Below are 10,372 nucleotides of genomic sequence, written 5' to 3'. Positions count from 1 at the left end.
CAACAATAATGTTGATATCATGGATGGTCAGTCCTTGCTCTGTCTATTAATCTGAGAGTGGTTACATTTCTCCAGGCCCATCCTTCAGCTTTTTACCAAAACAGAGGCAGAGCATGCCATTTCATGAGCGCAGCATTTCTTTTTCAACTCGAATCAATGAGCGAAATCAGTCCTCCATGACATAAACAACAGAGTAGGGCTGGCTGATAAATCCTTAGTTTTGGGGTAATGCTCAGGTAAAACAATTTTGCTAATCTATGCTTCCATATTTCTAAATCCTAGTCTTGAAGATCAAGGGGTATAACATTTATTGGAATGACTGGAATTCTGATAGACTTTTGTTTTTAATGTAAATAAATCATTTAATCGTATTATTATATGTAGTAGAAAGCGATGGTTTAGAAGAAGCCTACATAACCAACCCATAAAGTAAAATATAACATCCATATATGGCCAGCTATGTAAACTTTCACATTGATTTATCCTGCAATAGATGTTGTTCAATTGGTAACATACATTTTTGTCTTCTTCTAATGCCTCTTAAGGGGAAAGGAATCTAAAAAGTAACAATGTAATCAGATTACGTTACTGAGTTTGGGTAATCCAAAAGTTACATTACTGATTACAATTTTGGAAAAGTAGCTAGTAACTGTAACAGATTACATTTAGAAAGTAACTTACCCAACTCTGTCTATGGCATAGATTAGAACAGAAAGATACATCTCTGTACAGATACTGTACATCTCAAAAGAGACATCTCAATTACAGAAGTGTGCTGATCTTTCTCCTTTTTTCATCTGTGTACATCTAAAATTCTGAGAACAAAGGGAAATCAGCAAGCTCAACTTCTCCACTCATCAGTTTTCAGCACTGGAAACAAACCAAATATTCTTATCCTCCTGCTACTTTGATCTATAATGTAAATTGGGAACACACAATAGATTGTGGTACTGTGGTTTTGGAGGTAGTGATTTGTATTGTTTTCATGTGGCAAGATGGAATGTGTTTCTCCCTGCGGCTATGATCTGTCAGTGTCACTCAGTTTGAGATTGAAAAAACAAACTCTCGACAGCACTCTTGTATGCTCCTCAATGTTGGATCTTAAACTAGTGTTTTGGTCAGTAGACTTTCATCAGGGTTTAGAGAGAAGTACTGTATGTCTTTTGCTCTCCTTTCACTCTGTTATTGCATGTCTTTGCTCCAACTCGTTCCTCTACATTGACTTAAATCATTACTCCTATAGGTACTGTAACTGCATCGGCTTCCTCCACCTCCATCTCCCCATTCCTGGGCTTGGTTTAGAGGGCAAGGGTCAGACAGTTGTTGTTGCCAGGTGCAGGAATCTCATGCCTGAGACATAGAACAGAGGAGACTTGAGGCACTCTACCAAATTCTACAGTATACAGATTCTAAAGAACACATACTCAGATTACGGGCTCTATTCAATCCGTATCGCGAAAGTTCAGCATTACAGTGTGATTGAAGTTTAAAGGCAGTGTTCCCACTTTAGCAGAGACTGCATTAATGGTAAACGCTGCATATGTTGGCTCAATCGGAAATTACCTTTACATTTCTATCACGCAACCTGTAACGCTTCAACCATCCAGATTGACCAAAGCACTAGATCACCTCTAGCGTCTACACTCTTCTTACAGCCACATTACAATGGACGGTGGAATGGAAAAACAATGGTTGATCTATCTCTATTAACAATGTGACTAAACTGTGTGACATGTCAAATGCAACACAAAAGGTGTTTCGGAAAGTCCACAATGTTTACACTAACTGAACAGAAAGGAAAAACATTCCTCCAAACATCTCCAAAGAAGTGTCCTTGCCTTGGTTTACACAAACCACAGCAAACACCAACTGTTCTCCTTTTTGTGGCCTCCTATACTCTCCTCTCCAAGCCTCAGTCTCTTTCTCTCATACTACTCTCCTCCTCCAGAGAAGAACATGAAACATAATTTAAAATGAGCAGCAGTCCCACAGGAAGCATGGGACTGCTGAAAGGGGAAAGGAGAGGAGCTGCCAAGATGCATTCCTCTGCTTTGAGTCAGACGTAAAGCTCAGGGGAGCTATTAGAGACTCCTCCAAAGTGACAGGACGCCACTGCCAGATCCCTGGAGCTGGAACGCCAGCATGAAGCATGCTGCCCAGTCCAGACAGGTACTGTTGCAGAGGTTGTGAGTAAAATAGGAGAGGAAAAACACAAAGGTGTATTCAGGGTTCAGTTCTCTTAAGTTGTGTTCCAAATGGAACTCTATTATCTGGTCAGAAGTAGTGCACTATATAGGAAATATGAAGACAAAATTATTTTACAACTGTTGGAATCATCCAAGGTAACATTTACAACAGGCTGTTATTACAGCCCATGGCTCCTTATAACAGCTTTTATTAATGCATAATGACTATTATATATTCATAAACACATAATTGGTTTATAGAACAAATAGTGGGATGTAGCCTACTAGTCTGCCCTAGTTAGTTTATTGGTCAAGCTTAGATGTGCCCATTATTTTAGCAGGATTGTTGGAATGTTCATAAACAACTAGCTAACTTCCCCTAGCTACCATACAGCCTGCCATGCAGTAAAATGGAGTGCCTGAGGTGATCTAAGTCTTTCCCACAGTTTTACAGGGAGCTGGCATCTTCAACTCCACTATGTGGGCCGTGAGAGAACGTTCTATGTCCCAAGTGGCACCCTATTCCCTATTTAGTGCATTAGTGCCATTATGGACATACGCTATGACTGGGGCCTGTCTGTGCTTTTCTCTCACAGACAATGTTGAACTCATCTTGACTTGGGGCCTGATACTTGACAAGGCCCAAGTCAGATGAGTTCCATTCCAAATAATCATCTGTTATATTGATGCACAGCTAATCTGAACAGTCTGTGTGTTCTGTGTGTGTTTTCAACCTGGCATATGCAACGTGGAAGAAAGAGGAAAGTAGCAGTGTTTTACATTTATTGGGCCTTTCAAAGAGTGAAAATGGTTGGACTGGACACTTTCAATGGACGGGACTTTCCATTTAGGCTAGCTAAACATACAGTCGATAGAGTTTTGCCAAAGTTAAAGAGAAACATTTTAGCAGAGCCCAAAAAAGAGCAGTCTGGTTTGGTTTCCTCCACAGAAAGAAACACAGACATGGAGAAAAATGTGTTTGCTCGCTTTTATTTATTACAGATTTACATGGTTTGGCAGAACAATGTAGACGCACTCGCACGCACGCACACACACTCAATGTCTGGAAAATCGGAATCACACAAAAAGCGGGTAAATGGTTGAGATGTGAAATCCCAAGAGACTGCTCTGGGAGATGGAGGGAATAGGTGAAAAGGCTTGTGAGTTTGGATGTGACACTCCCCACTCTTTAGCACCATCATTATTACGACTGGTTGATCCACTACTTGTGTCTGTAATCCATTGGTGTCCTCTCCACGCTGCTCTGACTGAGCCTTCCTCTCGTCTAGGCTGTCTGCTCAGGGCCCTCAGATTGGAACCAGCTGTGGATGCTGGCTGCAGCGCTGAGGAGAAACACACGTACACTCACAGTGCTGCGGAGAGAGAGGCTGGGTCTGGCAAGCCCAGGGGAGGAGTCAACATCTGGAACCAAGGAAGGAGAAAGTGAAGTGGTGAAACAAAAGAGACCCCAGCAACAAGACTATTCTCTCTGTCCGCTGCTGCTGCTCTGAGCCAATGGGAGATCACGATGTTGCCGAGTTAGTCAGAAGGAGGAGTCGAAAATAAATTCTGTGAACTTCTTAAATTTCATGCTGTAAAGGGATTGGGGGGTTGGGGACTATTCCATTATTAACATTTTTCAAAGAAGGTATTTACTTCTCAACAACATTGAATAATTAACTAAACTATAGAGGCCAATCATAATTCGGATGATATCCCTATGTCTACAGTAGGCCATAATCTGTTAGGTCTTTGACCAACCATAGTGATGGTAACAGTGCCCATTGAAGAGAAACCACACCACTGCTCTCCCTTGATACAAGAGTGTGCCTCGGCATATCGCTTACAGTATGAACAGCCCGTAGCAGTAATGGGGAAGAGGATATAGAAGAGGTCCGCCTATCCAATAATACTCTGATAAAGTGGTGCTGTACAGTACCAAATTAGTTATTTGTGTCACTGCCTTCATGAATACGTTCAAGCTTATTCTTTCAGGACGTTTAATTCATCTTTAATTACTACCACACTGTACTGCCTCCTCTGCCCCATAAATGGCCTGGAAAAAGTTAGTGTCCAATTATCTTCCTACAGAGTTGATTACTTCTACAGTTTTAAAAGACTCCTAGAGAGTAATACCACACGCACACGGAAAACCCCAAGGCATTTTTAACTCAAATACTAGTAAGTTGAACTCAAAGTTAATGAAACATCATTATTACTTAAAATATTTGTGGTACTGACTCAAGACTAAATGAGAAGTTACACCAACTCATTTATTTTAAGATATGATAAAAATCCCAGCATGCTCTACTACAGGTGGATTTTTGGGGAATTGTTTTTAATATCTGTATTTTTGCACGTACATTGACTGATTAAATGTTATGCTACACAAAGATAAATATTTTTTTTCTAAACTAATCCAATCATATATTTACATAAGGATTCAGACCATTTACTCAGTAGTTTGTTGAAGCACCTTTGGCAGCGATTACAGACTCGAGTCTTCTTGGGTATGACGCTACAAGCTTGGCACACCTGTATTTTGGGACTTTTTCCCATTCTTCTCTGCAGATCCTCTTAAGCTCTGTCAGATTGGATGGGGCGCGTTGCTGCACAGCTATTTTCAGGTCTCTCCAGAGATGTTCGATCGGGTTCAAGTTCGGGCTCTGGCTGGGCCACTCAGGGACATTCAGAGACTTGTCCTGAAGCCCCTCCTGCATTGTCTTGGCTGTGTGCTTAGGGTCGTTGTCCTGTTGTAAGGTGAACCTTCGCCCCAGTCTGAGGTCCTGAGCACTCTGAAGCAGGTTTTCATCAAGGATCTCTCTGTACTTTGCGCCGTTCATCTTTGCCTCGATCCTGACTAGTCACCCAGTTCCTGCCACTGAAAAACATCCCCACAGCATGATGCTGCTGCCACCACCATACTTCCCCGTAGGGATGGTTCCAGGTTTCCTCCAGATGTAAAACTTGGCATTCAGGCCAAAGAGTTCAATCTGCGTTTCATCAGACCAGAGAATCTTGTTTCTCATGGTCTGAGAGTCTTTAGGTGCCTTTTGGCAAACTCCAAGCAGTCTGTCATGTGCCTTTTACTGTGAAGTGGCTTCCGTCTGGCCACTCTACCATAAAGGCCTGATTGGTGGAGTGCTGCAGAGATGGTTGTCCTTCTGGAAGGTTCCCCCATCTTCACAGAGGATCTCTGGAGCTCTGTCAGAGTGACCATCGGGTACTTGGTCACCTCCTTGACCAAGGCCCTTCTCCACCAATTGCTCAGTTTTGCCCAGCAGCCAGCTCTAGGAAGAGTCTTGGTGGTTCCAAACTGATGATGGAAAAAATGACGGAGTCCACTGTGTTCTTGGGGACCTTCAATGCTGCAGAAATGTGTTGATACCCTTCCCTAGATCTGTGCCTCAACACAATCCCGTCTCTGAGCTCTACGGACAATTCCTTTGACCTCATAGCTTGGTTTTTGCTCTAACATGCATTGTCAACTGTGGAACCTTATATGGACAGTTTTGTGCCGTTCCAAATCATGTCCATCAATTGAGTTTACCACAGGTGGACTCAAACAAATTGTAGAAACACCTCAAGGATGATCAATGGAAACAGGATGCACCTGAGCTCAATTTTGCGTCTCATAGCAAAGTGTCTGAATACTTATGTAAATAAGGTATTTCTGTTTTGCTTTTTTATACATTTCTAAACATTTCTAAAAATCGCTTTGTCATTATCATGTGTAGATTGAGGAGGGAATTTGTTTTTTATCTGTAAGTCTGTAACGTAACAAAATCTGGAAAAGTCAAGGGGTCTGAACACTTTCCGAAGACACTGTACCTTACTAAAAAAAGATATTTGTGCACACACACACACACACCATATTTCTTATGGTAGGTTTCATCTTCAACTGACCTGCCTATTTTAATTCTCAGACTAGTGCTCTTTAGGAAAATTTGAATTACATGTAAATGAAACATATCTCATTCCCAGTCCTCTGTCCAGACTCCTGTATCCTAACACTCATGATGGAATCCAATCTTAACACATCTGACATTTGGGGTAATGCATTTTAATGCCTGTTTGTTTTGGACAGCAGTGTGTCCCGGGTTGAGGGGAGTTTACACTCCTAAAGTCCTAAAACGTGATTCTCAGGTTTGAATTGAAGCAATAAGGCCAGAATTCAAACCTAATTGCATATTTTATGCTTTGTTTTTGGGCACTTTTAGAGTGATTTTCACTTTATTTTTCTGCAATAAATCTAATTTACTCTAGGTTTCAACAGCAGACCTAGATGCAGTTGAGGGATACATACAGAACGCATAGATGGATGGAGGGACAAGTGTGTAGTGAGAGAGGCACTAGCATCCCACAGCCTGAGCCAACCCTAACAGAGAAGGCATTGTCCTCCTGGGTCAGATTCCCCAGTCCTCCATTACCTCCATTACCAACCCACAGCATGCCCACCAATCTGTCGGGGAGGAAACGTTAATTTAGTCCAGGAAGTCTGTGGTTTTCCACACCTTGGAGTTCAGAAATGCGTTACAAATGGAACCCTATATAGTGCAATACTTTTGACCAGAGCCCTATGAGCCCTGGTCAAGCGTGGTGCACTAAATAAATAAGGAATAGGATGCCACTTGGGATGAAGCCCAGGTCTAGTCCAAAAAAACAGGTTGTTACACAGGTTAGAACAACATAGGTGAGAATAGTAGTGGTAGGCCCAATAGGGTCTACAAGATAAATGTAACATAATTGACATTTTAAAGAACTTAATTGTCTTTTGTGGTTGAGTTGTTACTGTAAACAATGCAATGGCTCCCAAAACCACAGTGAATTTTCAGGTGTATTTATTGCTGTAGTGCCGGTTTGTTTTGCGTCCTAAGATCGCATATGTCCCTTTTGGCCCAGGTCAAACTGTCTGCACTACACAGAGAATGTCATTTGGGATGCAGTCTAATAGCTTTTTTTGTGTAATAACTTGTTCAACTTTGACCGATGTTGTCATTAGTAGAGGAATTTAGTAAAATGTCACAATGACATCACTGAAGGAGGAAAATTAAGTATTTTCTGAAGTGATTTGGACAGCAATGTGTCCCGGGTTGAGGGGAGTTTACACTCCTAAAAGTACTAAAATGTGATTCTCAGGTTTGAATTGAAGCAATAAGGCCAGAATTGAAACCCAATTGCATATTTTCTGCTTTGTTTTTGTGCACTTTTAGAGTGATTTTCACTATATTTTTCTGCAATAAATCTAATTTACTCTAGGTTTGAACAGCAGGCCTAGATGCAGATGAGGGATACATACAGTACGCATAGATGGATTGACGAGTGTGTAGTGAGAGAGACACTAGCATGTTCAACTTTGTTCAAATTTGACCGATGTTGTCATTACTAGAGGAATTTGGTAAAATGTCACAATGATATCACTGAAGGAGGAAAATTAAGGATTTTCTGAAGTGAATATTTTCTTGGTTTGAAAGGCCAAAGCAGTTAAACTTCAAAATCTTTCTAAATGTCTCCCTTCACATACAGTACTGCAACAGTGTGGATTTTCCTCAATAGCTTTGTCCTCTGACCTGTAAATGTGCCATAGTGAACCATTATGTAATCATGTTTATTTTAATCTCAATATGATCATGTCCATTGTAGAAAATAAATGGATTTGTGTTCAGTTTTATTGTTATTATATGATATTGTATTGGTAATACAGAGAAACATTCTGTTTTATACTGAAGCAAATATCCAATTGGACAGTAGGCTACAATGAATTTTAAATGGTCACTTATAATCAAATCAAATCAAATTTTATTGGTCACATACACATGGTTAGCAGATGTTAATAGGAGTGTAGTGAAATGCTTGCGCTTATAGTTCAGATAGTGCAGTAATATCTAACAAGTAATCTAACAATTCCCAACAACTACCTAATACACACAAATCTAAAGTGATGGAATAAGAATATGTACATATAAATATATGGATGAGTGATGGCCGAGCGACATAGGCAAGGTGCAATAGATGGTATAAGGTACAGTATATACAGATGAGATGAGTAATGTAAGATATGTTAACATTATTAAGGTTGCATTGTTTAAAGTGACTAGTGATCCATTTATTAAAGTGGCCAGTGATTTGAGTCTCTATGTAGGCAGCAACCTCTCTGAGTTGGTGATTGCTGTTTAGCAGTCTGACGGCCTTGAGATAGAAGCTGTTTTTCAGTCTCTCGGTCCCAGCTTTGATGCAACTGTACTGACCTCATCTTCTGGATGGTAGCGGGGTGGACAGGCAGTGGCTCAGGTGGTTGTTGTCCTTGATGATTTGTTGGGCCTTCCTGTGACATCAGGTGCTGTAGGTGTCTTGGAGGGCAGGTAGTTTGCCCCCGGTAATGCGTTGTGCAGACCGCACCACTCTCTGGAGAGCCTTGCGGTTGAGGGCGGTGCAGTTGTCATACCAGGCGGTGATACAGCCCGACAGGATGCTCTCGATTGGCATCTGTAAAAGTTTGTCAGGGTTTTAGGTGACAAGCCAAATTTCTTCAGCATCTTGAGGTTGAAGAGGCGCTGTTTCACCTTCTTCACCACACTGTCTGTGTGGGTGGACCATTTCAGTTTGTCCGCGATGTGTACGCCAAGGAACTTAAAACTTTCCACCTTCTCCACTACTGTCTCTTCGATGTGGACAAGGGGGTGCTCCCTTTGCTGTTTCCTGAAGTCCACAATCATCTCCTTTGTTTTGTTGACGCTGAATAAGAGGTTGTTTTCCTAAAACCACACTCGGAGTGCCCTCACCTCCTCCCTGTAGGCTGTCTCGTCGTTGTTGGTAATCAAGCCCACAACTGTTGTGTCGTCTGCAAACTTGATGATTGAGTTGGAGGTGTGCATGGTCACGCAGTCATGGGTGAACAAGGAGTACATGAGGGGGCTGAGCACACACCCTTGTGGGGCCCCAGTGTTGAGGGTCAGCGAAGTGGAGATGTTGTTTCCTACCTTCACCACCTGGGGAAGCCTGTCAGAAAGTCCAGGACCGAATTGCACATGGCGGGGCCCCACATGATAAAAATGATAATGATTTTAAAAAATTACAGTTGAAGTCGGAAGTTTACATACACTTAGGTTGGAATCTTTAAAACTTGTTTTTCAACCACTCCAAAAATGTCTTGTTAACAAACTATAGTTTTGGCAAGTTGGTTAGGACATCTACTTTGTGCAAAACACAAGAAATGTTTCCAACAATTGTTTAAAAACAGATTATTTCACTTAAAACTCACTGTATCACAATTCCAGTGCGTCAGACGTTTACATACACTAAGTTGACTGGGCCTTTAAACAGCTTGGAAAATTCCAGAAAATGATGTCACGGCTTTAGAAGCTTCTGATAGGCTAATTGACATCATTAGAGTCAATTGGAGGTGTACCTGTGGATGTATTTCAAGGCCTACCATCAAACTCAGTGCCTCTTTGCTGACATCATGGGGAAATCAAAAGAAATCAGCCAAGACCTCAGAAAAAAATTGTAGACCTCCACAAGTCTGGTTCATCCTTGGGAGCAGTTTCCAAACGCCTGAAGGTACCACGTTAATCTGTACAAACAATAGTACGCAAGTATAAACACCATGGGACCACGCAGGTGTCATACCGCTCAGGAAGGAGACGCGTTCTGTCTCCTAGAGATGAATGTACTTTGTTGTGAAAAGTGCAAATCAATCCCAGAACAACAGCAAAGGACCTTGTGAAGATGCTGGAGGAAACAGGTACAAAAGTATCTATATCCACAGTAAAAATGAGTCCTATATTGACATAACCTGAACGGCCGCTCAGCAAGGAAGAAGCCACTGCTCCAAAACCGCCATAAAAAAAAGTCAGACTACGGTTTGCAACTGCACATGGGGACAAAGATCGTACTTTGTCCTCTGGCCTGATGAAACAAAAATACAACTGTTTTGCCATAATGACCATCATTATCTTTGGAGGAAAAGGGGGAGGCTTGCAAGCCGAAGAACATCATCCCAACTGTGAAGCACGTGGGTGGCAGCATCATGTTGTGGGTGTGCTTTGCTGCAGGAGGGAGTGGTGTACTTCACAAAATAGATGGCATCATGAGGAATGAAAATTATGTGGCTATATTGAAGCAACATTTCAAGATATCAGTCAGGAAGTTAAAGCTTGGTCGCAAATGGGTCTTCCAAATGGACA

The sequence above is a fragment of the Salvelinus fontinalis genome, chromosome 30 (genome assembly GCF_029448725.1).
Source record: "Salvelinus fontinalis isolate EN_2023a chromosome 30, ASM2944872v1, whole genome shotgun sequence".
NCBI lineage: Eukaryota > Metazoa > Chordata > Actinopteri > Salmoniformes > Salmonidae > Salvelinus > Salvelinus fontinalis.
The sequence above is the reverse complement of the archived record's forward strand: the minus strand, read 5'-3'. Positions refer to the sequence as shown.